This window comes from Felis catus, chromosome D3 (assembly GCF_018350175.1).
Source record: "Felis catus isolate Fca126 chromosome D3, F.catus_Fca126_mat1.0, whole genome shotgun sequence".
NCBI classification, from domain to species: domain Eukaryota; kingdom Metazoa; phylum Chordata; class Mammalia; order Carnivora; family Felidae; genus Felis; species Felis catus.
The window spans coordinates 65,752,594-65,775,366 of record NC_058379.1 but is presented as its reverse complement, the minus strand read 5'-3'; the positions used below and the strand labels follow the sequence as shown (position 1 = coordinate 65,775,366).

At 42.5% G+C, this 22,773-nt stretch overlaps 1 protein-coding gene and 1 long non-coding RNA gene across 6 annotated transcripts in view; one reads left to right on the top strand and one right to left on the bottom strand.

Annotated features, from left to right (window-relative positions):
• LOC102899696 overlaps nucleotides 1–11,988 on the top strand; it is a 132,300-nt gene extending 120,312 nt beyond the window's left edge. For 3 of the 4 annotated variants that reach the window (XR_006588333.1, XR_002737335.2, XR_002737332.2), the window contains one exon: nucleotides 1,232–2,443. This is a non-coding gene — a long non-coding RNA (uncharacterized LOC102899696). Of the gene's footprint in view, nucleotides 1–1,231; nucleotides 2,444–11,224 lie in introns of those variants that run through there. The other variant, XR_002737333.2, reaches the window with a different exon arrangement.
• The window catches only part of SLC14A2 (solute carrier family 14 member 2), a 500,849-nt gene that overhangs the window by 203,523 nt on the left and 274,553 nt on the right, over nucleotides 1–22,773 (bottom strand). The gene's annotated exons all lie outside the window — the stretch shown is intronic.

The window sequence follows — 22,773 nt, the reverse complement described above, 5'->3', positions numbered from 1 at the left end:
AGCAAAGGATTAGAATGTTTCAATGGGTCTTTCCAGCTTAAAGTTTTTTCTATTCTCCAAGAAAGAGTAATCTGGGAGTATTGGATGACCCAAGAGGGCAGGTTTCAGTAAGGCAGCACTGTAAAGGCACAGCACATGGGGTGGAGTCCTACCTGGAGGGGATAGTGTCTGGATTAAATAAGCAGAGCACTTAGCCCAAGGCCAGCTTCCCACCAAATGCGTGGTGAATGGCAGCTGTTGTTATTTATGAAGAATTCAGGGCCAGGATTCGGGTGAGGCAAGAGAGGCACTAACCTCAGGCACAAAACTGAAGGTGTGACCAAAAAGCTCTGCCATCTAGACAGATAATATTTTAATCCAATATTTTTTAAAAATAAAAATTAATGCAAAAATCCACAAAGAAGGAAACACCAAGATCTTAGCTAAAGACAAGATCAGTATGACTGTTTCCTTTTGCTTTAGGCTCCCATAGGCCTTGGCACAGTGCTGCTACTGATGCTGTCTTTATTTGAAATTTTGAGATATTTCTCATCAAGGATTTTTTTGGCATGAATTTTGATTTTTAAAAAACATGGCACTGAAATATGATTTGTCTTGATTACTGAGATCTCCATCACTTCCTTTAGTTTTGTGCCTGAGGGTGAGCACCTCACCTTCTTCGCCTGGCTGGAGAGCAATGGACTGTCTAGAAGCAGAGAGAAGATCCAGACATCCCTCTCTGAGGAAGAGAAACAGGGTGAGGGACGGGTTACACAGATGATGGGGATTAAGGAGAGGGGAGCTTTTGGACAGCGGGTGGGATCTTAGAATTTGAGGGCTAGGTTTCCCAGGCAGACTGGGGTTGAGGAGATGGTCTGATTCCAAGTGAAAAAAAGACCCCAGGGCTGGGATGGCAGGTCCTGGTTTGCTTGGGACAGTCTTGGGTGCACCAGCCGTCTCAGCAGTGATGAATAATTCCTCCTCTTGCTCTCTAAAGTGTCCAGGGCTGGGCCACCCAGGATGTACGGTCATCCTGGGTCCGGCTGCTGTCCATGCCAGTGCTGTAGTGGGCCTCTCTGAACCCCTACCAAGGAGAAAGACACTGCCCTCCACCTGAGACCCGGTGCCTGATGATGTCTGGTGCTGCTGGAAGAATTCCTCAGACCCATCTCAGACCTTAGCTATGCTTCATAGCTTACCCTTTGCCCTGTAGCCATTTTTCATGTGTCTGACCTTGCCCTTATCTTGCCAGACTCTTTGCCCCTCATGGCCTTGCCGTGTGACCTGCTGCCAACACCACAGAGTAGCTGTCCTGGGAGCAACGCTCACAAAGAAGCATGGCATTGTTTTAGTCCATGGTGTTGGAGAGAAGAAAAAAGTGAAATTGACAAGAAAAATAATCAATACATAAAATTAATGTCAAATTTTTTAAATGCCCTTATTTCTATGGTATTAACCTACACTTGGATTCCCTTTCACTTGCATTGTTTGTCCTGAGCTTAAAATGCATGTATGGACTAATGTGCAAGGTACCTCGCCAGAAATAGCAGATTCGCATCTCACTTATGCATGTTATGAACTAATACAATGATTTAGTGTGTGGTATGTAAAATTAAGCAGTAAGAAGCTCTGAAACCAGAAGGGCATGCACTGTTTTGATGACTGCAAGTAATGCCCTTTGATTTCTGTTTTTTTTTTTTTTTTTTTTTTAATGTACTTGTTTTCATTATCATTGCATATTGGATTGTTAAGTTTTCAGACCCTGGACTACATATTTTACGGGCACTGTCCCTTTTAACTTTAATACATACAGCAATTCTGACAGCGGGTGCTATTGCTTCCATTTTAGAGATCAGAAAATTAAGGCTTATAGGAGTCAAGTTGCCAAAGTCACAAAGTTGGCACATAGCGGACCTGGGATTCAAACCCAGTCTTTTCTGAGTTCAAGCTCTCAGCTAAACCCAAGCACTGTTTTGCCTACCATGGAGGGTTAAACCAGCAGCCAAGGACATCTCTTACACATGTGTCCAGTCTTCTGTCAAAGGGGCATGTGACCAGACCTGTCCCTACCCTTTGTATGAGCACCTCCCACCCCCAGTCCTAAAATGTTCTGCTTAACTGAGGTTTGAGTTACTGAATGGGCAAACAGATAAACCAGGAGGTAATTATTTATATAACCAGCAAAATAATCTTTCAAAATAGGATATCATTAGTCCTTTCAGTAGTTTATTGATGACTCATGATTCTTAAAATCTCTGATAGGAAAGGAATTTAGAAGTTCATCTGATGCAAACTTCCTTGACTACTGAATTGAGATGCCATGAAACTTAAACTAAAAGAGTCTATTGGAGGGGCGCCTGGGTGGCTCGGTCGGTTAAGCGTCCGATTTCAGCTCAGGTCACGATCTCACGGTCCGTGAGTTCGAGCCCCACGTCGGGCTCTGTGCTGACAGCTCAGAGCCTGGAGCCTGTTTCAGATTCTGTGTCTCCCTCTCTCTCTGCTCCTCCCCTGTTCATGCTCTGTCTCTCTCTGTCTCAAAAATAAAATAAAACGTTAAAAAAAAAAATTAAAAAAAAAAAAAGAGTCTATTGGAGTGAAATTGTGGATAATCATGGATATCATCTCTAAGATGATAATGTGAATGTGAATAGGAAGGAAGAGTTCACTGGACTCAATCTGATTATTTATTTTTCAAGTATTTTTATACCCAATTTTGGGAATAAATAATTTTATCCAAATCTTCCTCTCCCTCCTTTCCATAATCCAAATTCTGTCCATTCTTCAAGTCCTAATTTAATTGTAAGTTTTTTCATGGAAATTCCTCAATGGTGGGACAGCTATTTTTCCTTCTGGACTTCCATTTTTCTCAGTCTTGTTTATGTCACTTAGTGTTTGATTTTCAGACTGCATTCTAATAGTTTCATCGTTCTAACTGATTGCGTGAAGGACACAGAAAGTGTATATTCAGTTTCTTGCTTCCCCAGAAGCCCCTCACTTAGGGATTGACTTTGTAGCAGGTGCTTTCAGGGCCCCGCCCTACTCTTTGGACCCTTCAGTGGGCTCCAGCTAACTTAAAAATGTCAGTATCTGCCTTTGTGTGCCTGAAGGCTCCCCTTCCTTCACCCTCAGTAGGGGAAAGCTTGCTCTTTGTATATATGGCAGGCCAGAGTTTCAAAGAGTTACCACCCTCTAGCAATAGCCCTCAAACTAGTGAAGCTCTTAAGTTGGTATATAAACACCCCAGCTCCCTCACTCCTTGAAGTGGTTCTGAATCATGTGCTTTGCACCATTTCCCAGAGTTTTCTTGAGAGGTAGGCTCCAGCGGTCCATAGCAGTAGCTGGCTAAAAAAGTCATGTACCCTTTATTTATTGCATTTTCTCCTTGTGTTACCTGCAGTGCCCAAGTAGATAGTTTACACTCACATCAGGATCTGCTTCTGGGGAACTCAAACCAAGACAGGTATAGAGGATATTGTCAATATTGACTTATTGGTTGGATGATTAGCTGACTGTCAGTGTTTTTCCTGGCAGGTACAGGGATTGTGCGTTTTTTTTCGGAAGCCATGGTGCTTTTCTGCCCAGTGGTACTCATTCATTCCTAGTTGAATGGAACAATGATGAGGGCAAGGATTCCCACCCCAGGTTCATCTAGCTCTGTTCACTACTCTGTATTTGTGATCTATTACTGACTTCGGTAAGTAGCAAAGAGCCCAGGGGAATTATGTCAAACCTCTATTCCCTCTCTCCCATCCCTGCTGCTACCAGCTGCATGCAATTCTCATGTTTTATTGTCTTTACATTGATTACCTTCTGACAAGGCCAGGAAGAAATGCTGACCCTTGGTTACAACTAAGCAAAGGCCCCTTCCCTTTGGAAACACAAAAAAGAATGAGAAAATGAACAACAGAAAGATGTTTCCTAACAGGGCCATGTCAAATTTATAGATAAATAAAATATCAAAGATCAAATGAGGCTAGATCAGCAGTTTGGATCTCTCCCCAACCAAGCAGAGAATATGCTGTCGACTCTGTCTTGGACTGATTTCCAACTTTGTGATTCACAGCTGTAGCCAGGCAGAGTACGTCCAATAATGCTATTTGTTTTCCACTTAAAAAAAAAAAAAGGCTGGGGAAATATATAAATGGCTCATAGGAGAAGAGGGCATTAGCAGACAGTCAGTCTGACCAAAGCGAGACAGGCAGATGGTTTGTGGGCCTGACGCCAGCTGGGTGTTTCCATAAGTGATCGCATATCTCCTCTCTGTGCCCCAGCACTCGGCTTGATTAAGAGGTCAGGAGCAGGCTGCCACAGCACGAGGCCAGAGCACACATGATATACGGCCAACCTGTCGGTCGCCTAGAAACAGCTCTGTAAAGGGGCCCAAAGACAAATCAATTTATAAGCCCACAAGTTTGGGCCCAGTAGTCTTGGCTGTTATTAAAACATGAAGTTTGATTCTTTGGGCTTGCTTTCTCAAATGTCACTCAGCCCCTTTAACTTTGACCGGACATCACTTCTTTTCCTTTTTAATACAGTAGTATCTTTGGATAAGTGATAATACCTTCCAGGTGGGATTCCGGGAAGTGAGTGAGGCTGGAGGCAGGCAGGCAGGAGAGGGATGCATTCAGGGAAAACTGAGGTGAGGTCTGGTTCTCCTTTCTTCATTTGCTGAGCACTGGGTGCCCAGTACTGTGGAGAAGTACAGGGAGAGGAGGACACATCATCCTTTTCTGGATGGTGAAGGTTTATGTGTATAAAGCAGGGCAACCCAAAGATGCAAAGGGCTGAAATGAGTGATGTGGATAATGCAAATTTTTAAATGGTCGGCGAGGTGGTCAGAAAAAGACTTAGAGAGGAAGTGGAACATGAGGTAGGTGGGATTCACACAAATGAAGAAGTCAGATTTGCAGAGATGCAGCAATCATCTGGGTAACCTTCGGAAAGCCTCTTAACCTGTATATGCTTCGATAGATTTTATCCTTGCTTTTCAGAGAGCATAGGATTGAGAACTTTCCAGAGAGAGGACTCAGAGAACAAAGGCTAAGCATGATACTCTAGGGCCAATGAGGCACTAGTCTGCCTGGAGTGGGCCTTAAGACTTTGTTCACCGATCTGTGAGTAATCCTATTCTCAAGTGATTTCCACGGCAGACCTGAATGGCTCTTGGAAGGCTGCCTGCTGGCCACACCTTCCCCTGCTATGTCCACTCTGCAAACTTATCTGTCCAGTTACAGATTCTGGTTAGTGATCTGGATTGAAATTCTATCTTCATTCCTGATTAGAAAGATGAAGGATTGTGCTTCCCAACTATAAAATCTGTTTAGTAAATGTTTACTATATACCTACTTTTAGCGAGGCACCAATGTAAGCATGGATGGAAGAGTTAAAAGTCTGCAAGTATAGTCTGTCCCTTACTGTAAGGAGTTTGCAATCTCTTTACAGGGTGGTTAAAATAAATAAATCAAGGTGCAGCAAGCCTCTGAGATAGGCCCCAACAGAGGTGTAAGCAATGTGATGGGGGTTAGAAGTAGTGGTCATTTCTGGTTGGAGGGACCGGGAAAGGTTTCCTGGGGAAGACTATGGGCAGCCCAAAGTTGCCTGAAGTTGAGGGAAGGCAGCAGTCCAGCTTTCTATCTAAAACCCTATGTGGTAAGCAGCAGTCAGAGGTAAAAGGTGACTCTTAAGTTCACAACACGGTAAAGGCAACCCAGCTTGAAGGGTAGGTAAAGGCCACCGAGCTTGAAGGGTAGGTAAAGGCCATGCTAATTTTTGAAGGTTCAGTCTTGGTTTGCCTAGAACGCTCTCAATTTACATATTATTATTAGTAACATCCTCTTTCATTCTCAAAATTGTCCTGGTTTGGACAAGAATTATACAGTCATCTTCATTATAGGTAATGTTTTCAGCAGCCCTTCAGGAGCAGCCAATCTGAGCTATACCAACATAGCAGACTGGGGATGTTCCCTTGAACCAAGAAATCCTCTTTATGTTGCCTCCAAATGAACACACACAGATCAACAATAAGAAAAAGCCAAGGTATTCCTTTCCTGTAGAATGAACCAAGCAATGGAAGCAGGTGGGCACACCAGACACACACCCATTGTCGAGGTACGCTGATAGAGCATGGAATGATCACGAAAAATCTATTAACACACTCGAGCCACACTCAGTCTTGTTTTGCAGATAAACATGGTCTGTGATTATTTTACAACACTGTGAAGGTGCTGGGGGTTGTCCCTCATTTATTACTTGACTAATAAATACTTTAATTACACTTAATAAATAATGTAAGCAGGGCTCACTGAAGTGGTAATTCTTTAAATTAATTATTAACTGCATGCAAAAGGCTGCACTGCCAGTACCACTAAAAGAAAATTCAGCCTTTAATCTAAAGTGATTATTCATTATCTGGTATAAAGGCTCCATTTGCATATTATTAGGGAAATAAACTTTGGCCTCCTTGGCAATACAGATAGATCTCAAAGTCCGTGCATTATGAATCTCCAAATACTAAAGTAATGATAAACAATATGTAATAAAGTCTCCAGTTTATAGCTTTATAACAGCTGGTTTTTGATTTTCCAAATATATTACAATGATAAAGTGACCAGTTAATGTATAAGCTCTTTGTGAAAGGTGGTGCCTACAGATGGTCGACTGATAGGAAACGGTAAATGTGCAAACTGCTCATTTCCCTTGAGATTGGAGCCATAAAATGATCTCAATAAGATATGAGAAGAAAATCTCTCTTTAACCCTTTTCTTAGCTGCAATCCAAATATGGGGCTGCGTTTAGCTGTCTGGTGTGTCTCTTTCTCTGCTCCTCCCAGACTCCCACCTTTCCCCCGATAAAGTGAAGGGGGAATATCTGCATATGCAGACCTTGTGGTATCCCTGACTCTACCTTGGGGCAAAGAGGCAAGGTAAGGTTCCAGTCAAAAGAGAAAGGTGATCTATAAAACAAGCAAAAGACCAAGATTCATGTGCCCCTTGCATTCTCTAACTTGGTACTTTCTCCTTGAGCCTGGGCTTCTTCCAGAGGAAGTGACTGACCCCAGATGTGATGGCTGGGGAGCAAGATGCATGGAGCAGCCTCCTAGCATTTAAACTATAAAATTCTGTGGAGAAATGATTGAAAAAGAGGTTTCTGAAGGAGAAGGAGAAATCTCTCTCCTTGACTCCCTTTGGCACAAGTAGGGTTGGGGGATAGGGGGAGGGGATGGGGGAGGAGATAGGGGGAGGGGAGAGGAGGAGGAGACAGGATGCCAGGAACTCATGAAAATGGCGACAATCACAAGGAGGCAGGGATGACCTCTTTCCCCATTTCATACCCCTTCCTATTCATCTCTCTGAACCCCATTCAGTGACTATCTCTTTCAAGAGATCTTCCTTAACTCTGTGCATTCCAGCAGCATTCACCTACAGTGTGGGCCAGTCAATAGTCACTGATTTCTGGGAGGTGGGAAAGGGGCTACATGAGGATGAGGGGTGTCCTTTATTTTTTAAAAAGTTTTTATTTATTATTTTTTTTCAGAGAGAGAGGAAGAGAAAGAGAGAGGGGGGAGAAAGCGTGGAGAGAGGAGGGGCAGAAAGGGAGGGAGAGAGGGAGAATTCCCAGCAGGCTCTGTGCTGTCAGGGCAGAGCCTGATTGATGTGGGGCTCAATCTCATGAACTATGAGATCATAACTCGAACAGAAATCAAGAATTGGACATTTAACCAACTGAGCCATCCAAGCATCCTGAGGGGTGTCCTTTAAAGTGGTCATTCCAAGAACTGAAATTCGTTGCAATACAGTTGCTGTGCTCCAAATATGGCTGAAAATCTTTGAGAACTGCCCTTCATGTTTGTTTTAGTCAGCTTGCACTGCTATAACAAAATACCATACACCTTAGGTGGCTTGGATAACAGACAATTATTTACCATAGTTCCACAGGATTAAAGTCTGAGATCAGGGTACCAGCATGGTTGGGTTCTTGGTGAGGATTCTTTTCTTGGCTTGTAGATGGCCACTTTATTGCTATGTCCTCATAGGGCAGAGAGAGAACTCTGAGTCTCTTCCTCTTCTTATAATGACACTAATCCCATCGGGGGCCTCTACCACCTAATGGCTCTTCCTCCTAATACCATCATACTGGGGATTAGGGCTTCAGCACATAAATATGGGGGTGGGGGCACAAACATTCCATCCATAATAATGTTTTTATGAACATCTTCAATGGGAGAAAAGTCATGTTAATGATCACTCTCCTCTGAGTATAAGTGACGTATGCAAATAGTTTCATGTTCATTATCTCATATTATCCCCATAGTACACTAAGAAGTAAATATCATTAGCCAATTACAACTGAGAACACAGAGGTTCAGAGTTCAGTAGCTTGCCTAAGGCCACATAGCTGGTAAGTAGCATACCCGAGATTTGAACTGAGTGACTCCAAAGCCAAGACATTGATGAGTATGCATACTGCTCTGTCTTTTGAAGGTAGACTAAAGTCTGGGAAATAACTAGTGGTTAATGTCTGAATGTGTTTACCTTCTCATATAATTTATATCACCAATGGAACTTCTCTGGGCATTTTTTTTTTTAGCTTAAAGGGAATTCTTTCCCAAAGGGAAAGGAGTTTTAAGCATACTACTTCTCAGTGGCATGATGCCTGGGGAGAGAACGGCCTCATCGACCTTCTGAAATCATGCCTTAAAGGCAACTGCCTAAGTGCCTTCTGTGGTACACACATAGCGCCAACTTCATTCTCATCTAGCCTAATCTGTAGCTCCTTGGGCCATAAAGTGTAATTAGTGTTCACACTTACTATCTTCTTCTGTCTTCCCACTATCCCCAGGCACTAGATTGGTATTATTAATATTTTCATTTTAGAGATGAGAAAACTGAAGCACAGACAGGTTGAGCAACTTCCCTAAGTTTACACAGCAAATGAGGGAAAGACCTAGGGCTCAAATGTAGGAATCTCTGTTTTTATCAATGAAAACTCAATGAACAGATGGATGGTACATCACAAATGTTTCTCATGTCCTATCAAAAACGATGTCAATTTGACAGAAAGAGTGAAAATTCATCTGTACATTTTTTCCCTTACCTACAAGGTTCCCATCCATTATTCATGCATTCCTTCATTGTTCCTGTCACTCACTGATTAATTAATTTAATAAATACTTTCGAAGCACATTACTTGGTGCCAGCTACTGTCCTAGGTACTGGCTATCTAATCTAAATTTACAAAAGGAAATTGAACCAATGGGCTGTTAACTGAATTGACAAAGTGATCCAATTACTTTGGTGTTGGTGGAGACTTCGTTAGAGACCCCTCTATATTCTCAATCTCCCAGAGGCTCCAGGAGAGATGTGGGGTCTTCAAAAGAACTGCAGACGCACAACTACCTGTGAGCTTCGCCACTGGCTCCCACTTTTGAAAAGATGACTGCGTGATTTCTGATTACAGCCATTAGGCAAAATAAAACATAGAGAACGCTGGCTCACCAGTTTCATCCTGCTTAATCAAATAGCCTCATTCATCATATTCACTCACACTATTCAGGGAAAGTGCTTTTCCGTACTTCAAAGATGGGCATGAGCAAGCCTGATCTGTACTTCCCATTTTGCTCTCCTTCCTTTTTAAATACAAGCAGATGATCTTTCCTTCTTTTTTTCTCCCTTCCAATTCCTGATTGAGAGGCACAGCCTCAGCACAGCAGCAGTCCAGCCAGGAAGAAATCTAAGCTGAGGACAGTATTATCCCTCATGACACTCATAATTCAGCAGGATTTCTTTCTAACTGACTTTGGGGCTGGGCCTGAGCAGGGACCAGAATATCATAGAATGTCGGGCTAGCAGCATCCACAGAGAGAAGGCATTCTGGCCACTCATGTTACAGATGAGGCCAGAGAGGGGAAGAAGCTTGTCCAAGGTCACACAGCAAGGTCGTTGCAGAGCAGGGGGCACCAGTTCCCAAATTGGCAATTCCCAAGCTAGTGCCCTCAACTGTCTTATCACCATGACTATTGCTAATACCACAGGAAACCCCAAACAGGGGCTTGGGTTCTTCAGCACCTTCCCTAATCCTACATTCAGGTAAATTGCTGATGGTTTCACACAGGAACCAAACCTTCTTTGTTTATGATAGAGGCCAATTTGCAAAATTGGTGATATTCACTCTATTGTGCTTCTACATCCTCCCTCTGGGTTCCTTTGCCATTTCTGGGTGACTCATTCTCTAAGCACATTCCCCCAGAATTTCATACTGCTAACCAGGTTTTCTCCACAGAACCCAGGCTCTGGAAAGACCCCTTCCTCCTCCTTCCTTAGTCCTAGGTTTCAAGTAAAGAGGAATGCTTTACACTCTCATTTGAATTGAGATCTTACTGGCTAGCAACTAATCTGGGATGAATCTCAAGGTTAAATTTCAAGGGGTTTAGATTTTAGAAAAAAGATTTTTTTTATATATTTTGCAAAAGGTGTGCATATATAACTGTCCATTTGCCAGTATGGCTGGCCTATATATTGTTTTTAAATTTTTTTTTTTACCATTTATTTATTTTTGAGAGAGAGAGAGAGAGAGAGAGAGAGAGAGAGAGAGAGAGAGAGAGAAGGGGAGGGGCAGAGAGAGAAAGACACAGAATCTGAAGCAGGCTCCAGGCTCTGAGCTGTCAGCACAGAGCTCGATGTGGGGCTTGAACTCACAAGCTGTGAGATCATGACCTGAGACAAAGTTGGATGCTTAACCAACTGAGCCACCCAGGTGCCCTGACTGGCTCATATACTGACATTCTATGGACGTAGCCTAAAACTTCCTATAGCCTAGCACCTCCCCACCTCCCAGGCACACACACATCCTGGGTAACTTAGATGATGTGATTGATGTATATGGGAGGTGATTTTTTCCCTGTCATCTGGCCTAGCTAAAAATAAATCTTTTGTAAATCAATGTTTAGCAAAAAAATAAATATCAATGAAATAGCTTCCTTTATCGAATGCTTATTTTGTAATGGAGATTCTGTTAAGAACCTTACACATATATGTCATACTTTTTAATTCTTACAACAATCGTGTTAGGAGTTGAACTGTATCTCCTCCACCTCCACCCAATTCAATATGCTAAAGTCTAACCTGTAATACCTCAGAATGTGACTTATTTGGAAGTAAAGTTACTGCAGATGCAATTTGTTAAGATGAATTCAAAATGAAATGGAGTGGACTTCTAGTCCAATATGACTGTTATCCTTATAAAAAAGGGGGAAATTTGGCCACAGAGACAGACACACGGATGGAATGTGATGTGAAGATGAAGAGAGAGATTTGGGTGATGCTCCTACATCAAAAGACTGCCACAGATCACCAGCACATGACCAGGAGCAAGGAGAGAGGCATGGAACAGAGTGTTCTTCACAGCCTCAGAAGGAACCAATCCTGCTGACCCCTTGATCTCAGACTTCTGGACTCCTGAACTGTGAGATAATAAGTATCTCTTGAAGCCACCCGGTCTGTGGAACTTTGTTATGGCGGCCTGAACAAATGAATATAAAGCCTCTGTGCACTATTTTCTTTATTTTGCAGACAAGGAAGCAGAGGCTCAGAGAGGTTAAATAACTTGCCTTAAATCACACAGCTGGTAAGGAGCAGAGCCAGAATTTAAACTTAGTACTGCATGCTTTGTTGCTTTTATGTGGGAATCTGTTCTGGTAAGGAATAGAAAAGGTCAATTTTCTCTGTATTTCAAGCAGGATGTGATATATCTTCTTTCTCAGCCTGGCACAGGGCAGCTGGGTCTCCCAGTCCACACCCCATCACCAACTCTGAGGTACATCCTCTATTTCCTCCCACATTTTTCCCCTTCCAGCAACAGCAGAACCCCAAATCAATTGCCTCGGGCTAGCATTAGAAAAATAAATTTTCTGGGGTGCCTGGGTGGCTCAGTCGGTTGAGTGTCTGACTTTGGTTCAGGTCATAATCTCGCCATTTGTGTTCGAGCTCCACATCGGGTTCACTGCTGTCAGCGCAGAGCTGGCTTGGGATCCTCTGTCCCCCTTTCTCTCTGCCCCTTCCCCACTGGTGCGTGCGTTCTCTTTCTCTCTCAAAAATAAACATTAAAGAAATAAAAAGAAAAATATATTTTCTCACCCTAGTCTTCTCATTTTATTTGATCTTATTTTAATTTTTGTTTAGCTCTGGGAATACATCTGAGGCCCTCAAATACAGTGTACACTTTCATACTGTTTCTGAGGTGGTAAATACCCAAATTCACCAGGAGTGGAGAGAAGGGTCAAGTTTAAAATTAAATGCTCCCTTATTCCTGATCTCTGTGGTCAAACGGCCCTCTTGCTGCCTGGTAGTCATCCATTCAGCCTTCAAACACACACACACACACACACACACACACACACACACACACACACACCTGAAAGTTGAACTGGGCTCTTTTACCAAAGCCAAACAGACCAGCTTCCTCCAGGGCCTCCTCATCTTACTGTCCATCCAGCACTAAGCTCTAGTGGGCCCACCCTCAGATGGCTTCTCCCACCATCTTTCCTGAAGCCAAGATCCATGGTGGTCCTGCCTTAGCAGCTATGGCATTCCTGTCTCAGGGTTTTGACTGGGTGGAGAAAAGGGGAGCCCCAGGACAGAGAAATGGCCACCAGCTTGGATTGGATTCCATTTCTAAATCATTTGAATCTAGTGCCCCTCAGCAGGAGGGTACTGGGAGACTTATCCTTGGAATTTCTGCAAGGAAGGACTTCTCAGCATTTCCCAAGCTGAGAAATTATGTAAAACTATATTTTTTAAAGGGGACACTGTTAGTTTTCCAATCCATTGGCCTAGGACGTTGGTGTGATGAGGATGCAGACAATCTGCCAAAGTGGAGGGAGAGGGGGCATGGTTGTCCATCAGAAGGGACAGTCTGGGAGCAGGCAGAAGCAGGTCAGGCAGTTACAAACCAAGAGTGCAGCCTTGAGGCCAGGCAAAACAGGAGACCAGAAACAAGAAAGTAGGTCAGTACTAGATCAAAACTGTGCAGCCCCAACAAGGCAGCCTTGCTACTCCTCAGACAGGAAGCTCTTTATTTCCCTTGACAGAGTAGGAATCAACACCTAAGTCCCAGGGCAACATCAGATTGAGACCTAAGAACTCAAAGTGTCCATCATTCTGAGCTTATGGAAGATTCTTATCTATGACTCAAAGTAACAATAGCAATGGTTTTCCTTTATTGCACAATGTCTCTGTGTCCTGGGTCAACTCAAGGACTTTATCTTTGAGGTAGCTTCTATTACTCTCCTCATTTACAGATGACAAAGTACAGAGGATAACTTGCCAAACGTCACACAGCTAGTAAGAAGTAGTGCCAGCCACTCAGATAATTTATTCTTAGAATTCTGTCCATCAGATAGGAGAGTACTTTTAAGGTTGTAGTCTTCAGACCCTGTCCTCTTGTAGGTTAACCTCCCATTTACTAGGCTTACTAGGTTCACCTCCCCCTTAGTTGCTGATATGAGTATTCTGGTGCCCAGAGAACTCTTTTAACTTCTAATAAGCTGGAGAAGTTCGTCTCATGAGGAGGGAAAAGAAAACCAGGTCCAGAGTTTATGCTGAAATCCCAGGCTACCCAATTGCTGTTATGGTCCTGGAGTGAGTGCCCATAGGTGGACCTGGCCAGGGCTGGGGGTGGATGGAGCATTAGGAGGCAATCACGTAGGATTCAGAGTATGTATGTGAGAGCAAAAGCTATAGAGCAATACTTCTGGATTTAGTCCAGGCTGTCACGAATTAATGGCTGACAGAAAGAAAAGAAAGACTTGGAAAAAAAATTCTTGAAAGCTGTGTTTGCATGGAGAGGAGCTCAGTCTGAGCTGCCTGGAGAAGGCCTATATTCATGCCCCTTTGGAAGCCCTGGCCATCCATTTTCATTAGTTTTATGATTTGATCAACTTACAAAGGTCACTTTTTAGCTTCCTGTGAACCACAATATTATGACTGGGCTTAAATAATGCCAAAGCGATTCATTGAGAAGGGAAACATTCAGTTACACCAGTCACTGGGCACTGAAACTAGCTTTCCAAAGCTGAATTGCTCCCTTGTAAGGCAAGGGTCTTGCTTATGAAAACAGAGCACAGAGTCTCCAAGGACTGCTCCATATAGGGCAGAGCCTGGGGGAGACTGTCCAGGTAGGAAGTGTGAGCTGGCACCACTTCTCTCCCTGGAGAGTGGTGTGGTCTCTTTTCTTTGAGTTCCCCCACACTGTGACTCCTGTGCCTCTCCCACCCCCAACACTTGCTAGTGTAGCCATGGTGCCATCTTCTTGAAAATTCTGCGCCAAGTGTAGACACAACTCTTCTGTGTTTTTCCTTAGCACAGCAGAGACCAGTCTACAATGATGTGGCTAATTACATGTAATGATTTCTTTGGCATCTCTTCCTCGCTAGCCTCTAAGCATCATAGGAGCAAGAACTAGATTGGCTGTTTTCATCCCCACATCCCGGCACCTACCACAGTGTGCGAAGCTCATTGTAGATGCTCCAGGAATAGCTGCTCATTGACATTTTTTTTTTAAAGGGAAAACCAAAAGAGAATATCCCAGAAAATACAGACAGCATGAGAATCGGTAGTTTCTTTACTGAATACTGCTAAACATCAAATCTCTTATTCTAACCCAAGTTAACCACACGTGGGAATCTGAAAAGCAAATCATATACCTTTGCTATTTCAATGCCAACTCTGCAATGTCTTTCCCTGATCTTGAGATGCTAGAGGTCTCAGATAACATTGGGGTTACATAGGGTCATTGGGAAAATTAAAGGAGATACTGCACAGAAAATGCCCAGTGCCTACTATGGCCAATAATGAACTCCGTGTGTGTCCCTCATAGCTCTGTGCTGGGTTCTTAGCCAGGTAACTTTGTTGGCACTGGATTACCTCTAGGCACTACAAGCTGGTCTTCTTGTCTATTTTCGTAGCATAGGACAGACATGAACCTTTAATTTAACTTTCTTCCTAGATCATTACTACATTTTTACTCTTGGTTTCTAATCTGAGGGATGCTATTCATTGCTTGCTTGAGTGGAAATGGTATTGTTTAGCCTTCAGCAGAATGGGTTTCCTTTAAACAGTTGCTTTGGCTATTATATATATATATATATATATATATATATATATATATATCATCTTAATCAGTGTCTTATATAAAAATCTCTCTTTCTTTTGTAAACACACATGCATGAACATACATGTGTGCACACACATGGAGCCTTTCTTTAAAGTTGTACCTGACCTCTGTCAAACTAGTTTGTGTACATACAGATAACAGGAGGTGAATCCTCTTGGCTGTAGGGTCAAAAATATTTCTTTGTGTTTTTCAGGCAGCGTTGTGGTTTCAATAGTAATAGAAGGGAACCCTTCCCCCATTAGCATATGTTCTCCTTGACCTGCTTGAGCCAGTCATGCAGAGAAATGCTGATTTGCTGCCTACTATCACAGGAATGATTTTGAAGGTTTAATTCAAGTGATTTTATTTAACCAACCTGCACTGAGCACCTACCATAAACAAAGAACTTACCACATTTTGTACTTAATAGGAGTCTTTATTTTTGTCTTTCCATATCCCTGAGGGCACCATGTTGCTGTTCATTTCTACAGCTTCAGTGCCTGGCACAGTATATAGTAAGTGCCCAATAAATGTTTTGTTGAATGTATGACTGAAGACAGAAGGGCAACGGGAAGTCAGGAGTGTAAGAGTATTTGTAACTCAAGCTTACCAGGCCCTCAGAAGGCAGCAGGGAATCACATACAATAAGAGTATGGGTTTTGTTCTCAGTATGAGTGTGGATTTTCCTTCTGGCAGGAACTATCTACTAAGAAGTTAATTATCCTTTTCAAGTCTCAATCTCCTCATCAATAAAATGGTGGAAACAACAGGTGATTTTGAGGGTTAACCCACTGTTGATGTGCCATAGTGAGTGTTCAACACACAAGTACAACTCCCATACTGCTGCTGGGGTGATGGTGAACATTTCTGCATAGTGAACACTTAATAATCTCCAATGTAAGTTGTGCGTGGGGAAAAGACAGACAGGGGCCATGTGAGATGGAGGTGGCTGGGGGGTGGAGCAGATGGGTCAGCTCTCTGATGGGGGGGCTTAAATGAGGTGGGGACCCTTGCAGTGTACCGTGATGGTGGGCATGGCTGGCTCTTTGGTGGGAGCGCATCTGGTATCAGCAGAAGACAACTACCTTGTCTGACAGTAGGGTTCTGGATGAATGACTATATCTCCTCAATGTGTGTTCCACCATCTAGAAACAAGGAAGTGCCAGCCCCATAGCCCTGATCTCTTTTATGTCCCCTTAGGGTCTGCCAGTATTAGCTGTGTCTCAGTAAGGTGCACTCTCTGGTCGCTTTTTACCAGATTTTAGAGTCTAACCACAGCTCTCAAGGACCTTGCTTAGAGGGCAAGAAAAATGGGAGGGAAATGGAAAGAAGATGAAAAGACAGAGCAAAGCAGACTGTGGGGCGGGGGGGGGGGGGGGGGGAGAGGGGGGAGGGCAGGTCTGGAATGGAAAGCACTAATTCAGAACAGCATTCCACCCTCTGTTGTCTATTCCTTGGCCCAATCTGGCTGAAATCCTGAGCAGAGGACAGTATACTTTAGAAGAAAATATGCAAAGAAGTTCAAGTGTGCCTTTCCTTTTTATTTGCATCTCAGTTCATTTTAATCAAGCACCCTCCCTCTTTCCTTGCAACCTGTTTTTTGGGTTTGTTTCTTTGTTGGGAATGCGTGCCTTTTGGTTTTACCTGCTCTACTGCAACAGTTTTGGGTTTTGACTTTTCCAAAATGAAATCTCTAGCCATCTGATTTTCTCAGCTTCTGGCCCCACCGGCATCTCCATTTTGCTTTAAGTATCCAATTACTGAAGCTATCCAACCTATTTATTCAGGCAATCAAGGCTTTAAATGCATGGATTTATCATCACCTCAAATCACTTGTCACTGTGGTTGAACAAAAATAGAAAGGTAACCAGAATGCTGCAGGAGGTTTGAATCAACATACTTCTCCTGGTCATTACTTTCAAGGTTCCCATATGCAAACACAAAAACTGTAGAAGGGGATGCTCTGACAGGGGTGGGGGGGAGAGGACAAAAGAGTGTGCACAGAAAGGGGATGAAGACTGGAAAGGTTTTGTTTCTGTTCCTCTGAGGATTGGCCTGTACTCCTTACCTGATTTTCCCCACATCCCTCCTTCCCTGCTCTTCTCTCTGTAAGAGGGGCACAGATTGCTGCTTCTCCCTATTTCCTCTATTAACAATGTTGTTGAGTACCCATGTGAAAAGATACAGAGGACTTGGGGGTTAATTTTTATCTGTCAGTTGCACCTTAATAAAGCTGAAGAATGCAAACAAAAACACAGAGCTTGGGAGTTATCAGAGGAAAGAGGAGTGGTCTATAGATCTGGGCTGTTACAGGAAATTCATCTGCTTTCTGGAGTTACCCAGAGTAAGTCCATTTCTTCATTTATCAGACTGCTCTGAACATACTTAAAAACAGACTACTTTTTAAAACATAAACAGCCTTATTTCTTTCAAGCATTTCTCATTCGTCATTCTAGGCATTTTACCCCAATGTATCAACTTCTTTATTAAAGGGTGGTAACCCTCAAATTTAACATAAAACTCCAAGGGTGTTATGTGCAGTGAAGGGCAATCACCTCCCTCTCTCCGGGCATGGTATTACTATTAATAGAGCCTCAAAACTTTTTAAGCTTTTTTTTGGCATGTCATATGCTGCTGTTTAGCCACGTTCCCCATAATGTGCTCCCTTGGTTGTGAGCTTTTGAAAAACCTACATACAGAAACTTATACTTAGCCTTCTACATTTTAATAGGTTAAATGTGGCCCACTGTATGAGCCATAAAGACCAGTTTAGATTGCAGCATACCTTTCAATGTATTTACCACTTTTACTAAAACTGTAGTTTTCTGTATCCTCATCCTTGTTATGAAGGCTGTCAATCTGAACAATGTTGATACAGAACACTGGGACAGGCCACTAGATACTACCCTATTGCTCCATTAATCAGTATTCTCAGGGTTAGCTTTCCCAATCAAAGGCAAAGTCTTACACTGTTAGGTCCCTGGTGTTCCACCAGCACTAATATTTTTAGTATGAAAGTAAGAATAATGGACTAGCTTTGTGAAAACTGTCTTAGTATGACACCAACTTAAAAGAGGACTCTACCAGGTCCAGACCCATCCACAACTTCACAATTTGTGTTTTCTCATGTGGGTGATATCATAACACTAGCTGATGCTGTACTCACTTTTTATGTATAAATTTCTCAATAATATACTGTGGTAACAAATGTAATTGACCCATTCTATTTGTTTTCTCCAAATTAATTTAAAATACTCTCTCACTTCCTTTGTCTCTGAGTTTGGCTAATATCCTCACACTTGCAGGTTTCCATCTGTGAGTTTGGTCAAAGCAAGTTTATCTGCAAAATTTCGAAGAATCAGCTTCATCTCCACTTGGCAGCATGTGGTAAATGAACGTATTTCTGGTGAGATTTATTGTATCACCTTCGAGGAAATGCTAACTCCAGAGAGGAGCAGATTGCAGAGAACTGTATATTAAAGTTCCTCTTCCTATCTCTGGGCCCAGGTGGAGGGGACAAATGGATTCTTACCTGACTGCAAAATATGATATATTATTATAAACAGAGTCTTGAATTATAGAAAATACTAGTTAGCATAATTACATTACCATATTTTTATATGGAGATTATTATTCAAATACCAAACAGGCAATCTTCCATTGGAAAAAACCAATAAACACTCTCAATCCAGACTTCCACTGTTATGTATGTCACAGTACAAAACAATTTTAAAGTTTAAAACCCATTACATTACAAGAGCTATTCACTTCAAGTAGGTGGCAATTTGCTTCTTTTTTTTTCACCCCACGTTTTGATAGCTATTCACCTCTATCAATTCTTATCTTGCCCATTCTTTAGAAACCAATTGCAGTTTAAAAAGTGCCCATCTATTTCTGATTGAAATCTTCACATGCTGGTTTTTTAAACTATTTTTCAATCTCTTAATAAAATAGATTGCCTCCAGGCTGTCAGTTAGTAAACCCACTAACAATGTAGTGATTCCAAGGACTGCCCTAGCTCATGGGTTTTCCTTGCTCTTGGTTCTGTCCAAGAAACCCCAGATTTCCATTATTGCTGCTACATGTACAAAACAGTTTAATGGATTAAACTTACGGAAACTTGTACAAGCAACAAAAACAATATCCTGATTAAATTGAGTTAACCTCTCAGACTTTTAGTCCATGAAATAGAAAATAGGTCTTACACCTTTTTCTTTTATTTGTTAACAGTTGACATCTCAGAGTCTCGTCGGATTGAAAAGTCTTTCCCTATCATTGAGCACAACCTCCATTTGTAAGAGGGGCTCTCAGTCCATCAGTCTTATAGCAAATACTTCTTAAGGACCCACCCTTTTCTGGAAAGTAAAGGAAGCATAGATATTATGTTGGTCCCTGAGGGCTCCTGCTTTAGAGAGAGAATAATATGAAGCAATCTACAAAGTTAAGGGGGGAGGTTCAGACTACGGGATCACCTGTGATTCAGAGATGGAAGAAATAAGGGGGTGAAGGAGTGGTCCCCAATACCCAGGAAGGTCCCTCAGAGATGGTGATGAGGTTATGTGAGGTGGAGAGGACCATCTGGTGCTGAAGAATAAGTATTATGAGCATGGGGTGAACCAAAGGCAGGGAGAAGTTGGCCATAACGACACTTTCCCCTCCATCCACCTCATCTCAGAGGAGGAAAAGCCACATTTTCTTTTCTGTTGTACCACAGTCATACTCAGTGCCCACTCTGGACTTTCATGCCCATTCCACAGCCTGGGTCTCATCATTCCCCAGGGTTTGAATGTCCTGTGACTTTAAATGATTCTCACATCATCATGATTTGAATCAGATCAAGGTAAATTCCTTCCCAAACCCAAATACGGGAATCAGGAAACTTTAGGATAATGCAACTCCACAAGCATTTATTGATCTCATGTCAATTGATGACATTGCACATTGTCAGACTTCCACATCCTTCTACCTCACAGAAGTGTGACAGATAAGGTAAGGGCCATGAGAATAGCAGGGAGAACTCTGAGAGGGCATTTCCTGTTTGGAGAAATCAGAGCAAGTTATATGCATTTGAGATGACTTTTAGAAATGACTGAGGCTTTTATATTCATCATAAGAAGAAGGCCTAGAAATATAAAAGCATAGGAGAGGCAAAGCATGGACATAGGCAAGCTGAGATCACATTCAAGGAAAAGCAAATAGTTCTGTTTGGCTAACTGCATTGACAATACAATTTTATTAATTATAAAACAATATCTAGTGCATGCTTTCTGTTAAAGGCATCACATTCTGCTCTTTATAAGCATTATTTCAATTAACTCTCGCATATATATCAGCATGTGAGGGGGTACTGAACACATGGGGAAACTGAAGCTTGAGTAGGTTAAGGATCCTGTCTGCAGTCTCTTAGCTAATAAATGTTGAGGCCAGGACGTAAGTCTCATCCATATTGAGAAGGATATAGTTTGGGGAAGATAAAGATTTATTTTAAGATAGGTAACACAGAAGAGTTGATGGAGCACATCTCCAGAGAAAAGGAAGAGAGATCACTTAGAAAATTTGCTGTCATGACAAATGAGAGCCTTTGTAAAATATACAAAAGGAATTTATTTGCTAATATAAGGGAATCAAAATTTCAGACAAACTCTTACCCCTGATGTTGGATTTGATGGCTCAAGCTCAACCCAGCAGACACTTAATAACTGAGGCTGTGTCTATGTGCCATCAAATCCCATCTTGAGATCCCATCTTCCACCAGGCTGTCCTGAGCATCCACATGACCCTATACTAGGGAGACAAAAATGCTGGATAGTTGTAGTCCAGGCCTTTGTAGAGAACCATGTGAGAACCATGAACACACTACAGGTGCCTCACAAGGCCAAATCAAGATTGAAGGTCAGGGGCTTGCACATTAGGGAACAGCAGAGCAATTGGAGTTGGTGACTTCTCTTGGGCTCTGCCTCACATTGATTATGCTGGCTGTTTTCCAGCACAGAAACTAGCTCTCCTGGGTTAGGATGTATGTGCTGGGCTGACTCCCTGGGGTATGATGAGCAAAAGTCTGATCAGGGACTGAGTATTCTAGGCCACTTGTTAATTAATTACCCCTTTAGTGTTCTAGCTACTTTCTTTGGAAGAAGGCTTCATAATGGTGATTTCCCCAAAGCTACACCAGAAACTCCTTTCAGTCACCTGGGACTGGTCTGCCCCTGCAATAGGGGAGTGTCTTGTCTTTTTTTTCCCTTCCTTGCCATGAAGAACACTGAACAAGGAGGGTGCCATGCTGAGGAATGCTGTTATCCTTTCTAACACTGCTATTTTTATTATAAAAGATGGAGACATAGTAGGAGGTTAATGGCTGCTCAGAATAAAAACAAATAGTGACTAAGAACAAATATGCAAATGAGGCATTGTCTTGCTGAGGGAATGATATTCAACAGTGAAGCTCTGTGCTCCAAGCCTCTTTGATTGCACAAACCAGGGGATGTGTGGACTCCTCTACCATCACTGTACTGCCTTCCATTGTCAAGTAACCTAACAAGGAGACTCGGTTGGAAAAGTATGAGCCCTCCAAGGGCCAAGGGCTCTACCCAGGGCAGTCTGCTTCTTCCTCTCCCCAGCATCACTCTTCCCATTTCTTTCATCTGATTGAATGAATCATCATTTCACAATGACTTTCCTGTATGCCTTGCAAAGCCCAGGCCTGGGCACCGAGGGGCGAGTGATCCTGATAGGCCATCAGCCCTACACCAGATTCACTGGGCTTGGGTAATGCTTGTTTCCTCTGTACAGTACACACTCTGTAGAGTCCACAGCACACACATCACTGCTCCCCGGCACTGCTTGCTGACAACTTCCAATTTCTAACATTTTCTAACTGTGCTGACACAGTGTCCTAACCTCCAGCCTTCTGTCGTCCCCATGCCCAATTTCCCCACAGTGTTCCATCTTTGCAGTTATGAAAGAGGAAAGAGAATCAACCTTATTTGGGTGCATAATGTGCTAGGCGCTTCATAAGTGTTTTTATCTTTTTTACTTCTTTTGATAATCCTACAAGGTATCTTTATTTTACTGTAAAGAAACTAAGGCACACAGAGGTTTAGTAACTTACCCAAGGTCACTGAACTAGTTAGTAATAGGCCAAGATTCTTCATTAACCAGACATTGCATGCACACACATACACCACACACTCATTCACTTGCTAGGCATGTGTGTATTTTTTGATTGATAATAGGCATGATATATATAACTTCTTAATTCTTACAAAATACTGTCTCCAGAAATCCCTTGAGAAGAGAGTCTAATGGTCACTGTCAGACTTTAGCATGAATAATGCCATATAAAGAGCTATTCCCTCTACCTATTCAGCATTTAGCTTTATCTAATTATCAACCTAAATGAAATGTTTTATTATTGTTTCCAAATACAGTATAAGAGATCTAAAATCAATTATGTAAGATCTTCTACATCCTTCTTCACTCATCTCCAGATCCTTTGTATCCCATGCTTGGGTCCTAATCTCCTTGTTTCCTCCCCCTTCTAAAATTAAGCCATTCAGACCCAGCCAGAGAAGTCTCCTTAAGCATGGGGCTCACACTGGCCAAGGGCTAATGGAGCTCTCTGGCTTGCCCACTCTACCTGTTAGCTCC